Here is a 5,563-nt window from a genome sequence, read left to right on the forward strand (position 1 = left end):
GGCTTAATCCTAGATGAAGAGCATCGAGTCAACCGACTACAAGAACTGGAACTATTAGATGAAAGACATCAGCATGCTTACACTCATCTCAAAGCATATCAGTAACGCATGTGCAGAAGCTACAATCACAAGGTCATTCCCCGAAATTTCAAAGTTGGTGACCTAGTCCTCAAGGAAAATCCAAGAAATCAGCAAGATCGAGAAAAGAAAGGAAAATTTGAACCTAACTGGTTAGGTCCCTATGTCATCATATCAGTCTATGGATCAGGTGCTTATCAGCTAACAACTTTAGAAGGAGATGTACTCGACGAACCAACTAACAACATTCATCTGAAGAAATACCACACTTAAGTAGTCTAATGCATGGAAAAAGTCAAAAACAATCAAAAAATCATAAAATCAAGGAAAAGTAAATAAAAAGGTACAATAAAAGCAACTGGTGAAAACCTGGTAATAGACACTATATTGAAAGGAAAACTCCTTTATCTAATTCCACATCCTTATCTCCACAGTAAAACACTATCGGGCATCACCTGACACTTAGCAAATATCCATTCAGGACATACTTAGCGTAGTCACTATCCCGATTTATCCATCTATCCTTTCACCACATTTTACCATGGTTTGGTAATCACTGTACATACCTACATCAAGAGGTACACTTAGCTAGGGGCACTAATTGTCAAAACTTACAAGCATGTTCAGACCATCAAGAATATTTGCAAAACTCAGAGCATCATATCCAACAAACAAAAACTTACACAAACCAAAATCAAAACATCGATCGATAAAAGATTCACAAGAGAAATACAATGGATGATTTTCTGAAGTACCAAATGTTGCATTTTGCATAAAGTCTTGACTATTTTTTGCATTTAAACTTTTTGAATTATTGGATTCTCTAAATTTTCTCAACAATACTTCCAAGCTAGAGAACATTGAGAAACTCCAATATTTTCTTAGTCTTCTATCTGTGAGGTGATCATTTGTACTGTGTAGATATTTGTCTCAAGATGTGATTCACAACATATCACTAAAGACATGATTCCACTTTATGCATACAAATGGTTTAATCTTGCCTGTTTATACGCAATCCATACTCTGGTCGTCTTGGTTCAATTATACCTTGACGCTTGTGCTATCTTGCAAAATCAAACATCATGTAAATTTTTCTCAGGTCATCATGGATCAAATATACCATTATGCTTGTATAAATTTTCAACATATCCCAAGATCAATCAATGCTCAATGATGATATATCTATCGAAAGAAAACAACATGTGGCTATATCAGGATGACAAATGCAGAATGAGGATCCTCAAAAATAATTAGTTGCATCTCATTTTACAATTAGTTTCACATTAAATCATACATCTCATTTTCAAGATACAACTCACATCACATTAAATCATACATCTCATTTTCAAGATACATCTCACAGCATATCAAATCATACATCTCATTTTCATGATACATCTCACAGCATATCAAATCATACATCTCATTTTCATGATACATCTCACAGCATATCAAATCATACATCTCATTTTCAAGATACATCTCATAAACATCATACATTTACATCATTGCATTTCACTTCATCATAACATCTATCTAAGCATTGCATCATCATAAAATAAACACAAGCATATAGAAAGCATGCATCCATAACACATCACATGATCAAAGAAAATGGTGTCACATATATATATATATATATAAAGATCAAAATATACAATATCTGTCATGTCTATGCCCAATACAACAAAAATAATGATAAAAAATATAAAAGAGACAATGTCTCTTAAGAGTGACTATCTCCTTAGGGAGATGGTCTCGACATAGATGTCCCAACCCTTGGATCTCTAGGTGGATCCTGTCTATGTGGCCCCATCACACCTCTTCTCTCTGACCATGAACCAGTCTCTTGAGATTGACTCGATCTTGACTGCTTAAAACTCTGGACTCAGTGCTCCCTAGGCACCACATCCTCGTAATGGCACTGGTAGTACTCCACCTCCTTGGATCTCAAAGTCAACTCTCTCAAGGTATCTCTCATTGGACCACCTGCTACCGCTCTCTGCAAGCTCGCTACGAGCTCCTCTGCTCGACCTCGCTGCTCTATCTTAGTGTCACACTCGGTGGTCAATTGTGTAATCTGACATTGCTGCACTAATAATTTTGCCTACAGCTGCTGCACTGTCACCTGTAGGGTCCTAATCAGGGCGTCCTCCACATGAGTCAGAATCCAGACTTGTAGGGGTACTTGTGAAGGGGTACCCCCTATCCCTCTACCTATCCTCAGTGCTGGTGGAGGTAAGACATCAGTCCTCCTCCTCTGGGATGGCCGTCTCACCTCATCAGTCCTTTCCACTGCTGCTATCATCTCTGCCACTCTCCCCTCACCCCTGCTCCAATAGCCAAACATCCTCTACCTCTATCCATCATAGCTCGTCGAACTGCTCTCTCCACCCACACCCCTCTATCACCCCCATCTCTACCTCTGTCTCCTCTCCCTCATCGTCCTCCTCCACCACCTCCATCATCTCCCTCATCCCCATCTCCTCCTCCCTCATCCTCATCATCATCAAAAGCGGGTCGCATCTCCACTGGATCTGATATCCTCACCACGGTATGAGCTGCAAACAATCTGGCAAACTCATCTGTCATACCAGCATCTAGTATCTCTGAGGCATAGTCCCATATCTGGCCCACTAATTGCGCAAACTCCTCTATGGTCGCTGCATTGTCAATAGTTAGACCCCAATTTGGGATGTCCTGCCTCTAGCGTGCATACAAATAGGTCCCCTGCTGTCAACCATGCTGCCACAAAACTCTCGTAACCAAAAATCTCTCGATCATAAATAGGGTATGACCTATCAAAAATTGGGTCATGAAGACATATGGCATCTCCAACCCATCCTCAACCCAAACCTCGCAACCTATGTATGGTCACCATACGACTGTATCAATGTCATCCAATACCCTCCTCCAATGCTCCATCTTTCCCAGCTTCCGCTGGGCAACTAATACCCTGTATCCATATGCGTATGCATGCCCAATAGGCCTATCTCTATCCACCAATGGCCTAGTTGTGGGAATGTACTCCTAGCACCATACCTGTAGAAGTGTCATGCTAGCTGACAAACTACCATAACCCAGGTAGACTACCTCATGCAAGTCCCTGTACAAATGGGCTAGCATAGCCGATCCCCATGTGAACCTGCGGCCCTGTGTAACCAATTGAAAACCATTACTTTTGATTTATTGGTTGAAAAGTTGGATGAATGTGAAAAAGCTTTTGGAAGGAAAATAGATAATACTAATGAAAATGTTTGTTTTGCTCACCAAGAAAAACCTCTAAATAAGAGCTCTTCAAGAAGAGGTTATAATGATAGAGGCAAAGGTAGAGGTCAATGGAGGAAAAATGATAGGCAACATTTATATTGTAAAAGATGTGGTAGAAAAGGAAGTCATGAAGCACATGAATGCAAGTTGTCATGGGATAAGATAGAAAGTTTTAAAGAAAATAATTTTAAGCAAAAAGATAAAACAAAAGTTTATAATGATGATAAACATTCAGATGATAAAATTCGAGGAGCAGCCCAATTTGCTTGTGATAGTGATGGTGATCAATATCTGCTTTCTGTTTTTAACTTTGCATCTAATTCCTCATGTTATGATTTTTGGATCTTAGATACTAGAGCCACACAACATATGACATTTCGGCATGATTACTTTGAGGAATTTCATGAAAGTGCATGTGGTCCAATTTATTTAGCTGATAAATCAAGTCTCAAACCTATTCGAAAAGGAACTGTTCGATTTAAGTTGCCTAATCTTCCAGACTTTGTGCTTCATGATGTATTGTTTATTCCTCAATTGCAACGTAATTTGTTATCACTAGTATTGATTTGACAACAAGGCTACTCTATTCTATTAAAAGATGGGCAAGTTGTTGTTAGAAAACAATCAAATAATCAAATTGTATTCACTAGATGTGAGGATGGGAGATTATTAAAATTAAATGGCACTTCTTTTTCTAAAATTTTTGCATATCTTATTGAAGAAGGTAGTCTATCTCCTATTCTTTTATGGCATGCAAGACTTGGGAATATTGGTTATGATAACATTCATATCTTGCAAAAGCATGGTGTTGATGGCTTACCTATTTTGCCTAAAACAATTGAAAAATGCGAAGCATGTATTCTTGCCAAGCAACATAGAAATTCTTTTCCTCGCTCAACTTGGAGAGCACAAAGAAAATTGTAGCTTATTCATTCTGATTTATGTGGGCCTTTACCAGTAAATTCTATGGGAGGATCTAAGTATTTCATGTTGTTTATTGATGATTATAGTCACATGACTTGGATTTATTTCTTGCAACAAAAATCATAAGCTTTTGATATTTTTAAAAGGTTTCGTGTTATGATTGAAAAACAAGCTCAATCTCAAATTGGTACTCTTCGAACAGATAATGGTGGAGAATTTACTTCTCTAGTTTTTGAGGACTATCTACGTCAAAATGTGATCCAACATCATCTTACTTTTCCAAGTACTCCTCAACAAAATGGTGTTGTTGAACGAATGAATAGAACTATCATGAATATGGTTCGTGCAATGTTATATTTTAAAAGAATCAAATTACATTTTTGGGTTGAAGCAGCAAGAACTGCAGTTTATCTTTGTAATAGATCTCCATCATCTGCATTACACCAATCTATTCCATATGAAGTGTGGTTTGGATATCCTCCTTCTGTTCGACATCTTCACATTTTTGGTTCCACTTGCTATGCTTTTATTCCCAAGGACAAAAGAAGTAAGTTACAACATCATAGTATTAAGTGTATTTTTCTTGGTTATTCAAAATCTTCCAAAGCATATCGGTTGTATGATGAAGTCAACAAAACTTTCTTTATTACATGTGATGTTGTATTTGTTGAAACCTCCAACATTGCTGAAAATGATGAATGTAAATTCAAACAGCTTGATACAATTACAAATTTGTCTCCTTTGATAGAAAACTCTTGTGAGATTCCACATATAGAATCTATATCTCCAAGTGATTTAATTCACATTGGTCCATCAATAAATGACTAAGAAGAAGCCCATCATGATGAGCTTGAACTCTCTGAACTATTAACCACTAATACAACATCTAGTAATGAAATGGTCACATCTTTTGTGCAACCAAAGTCTTCTCATAAGTGGGCAAAACAAGTCCAACAAACATTGAAAGATTTAAGACTTGATGAAATAGGCACAACAGGTACAAGAAGCTCTTACAAAGCAAGGCTCCAAGCTCAAACCAATAGTGCAGTTAACTTGGAGGCCATTGGTGAACTCAATCTCATAATTGTCTCTGAACCATCATCCTATAATGAAGCCAAAAATATTACAGTATGGAGGAAAGCTATGCAAGATGAGTATGATTCTCTTCTGAAAAATGACACATGGCAGTTGGTTGATCCTCCACTTGGTTGTAAACCTATTAGCTACAAGTGGATTTTCAAGAATAAATATAAAACAAATGGTACACTTGACAAACACAAAGCCCGACTTG

This window comes from Cryptomeria japonica, chromosome 7 (assembly GCF_030272615.1).
Source record: "Cryptomeria japonica chromosome 7, Sugi_1.0, whole genome shotgun sequence".
NCBI lineage: Eukaryota > Viridiplantae > Streptophyta > Pinopsida > Cupressales > Cupressaceae > Cryptomeria > Cryptomeria japonica.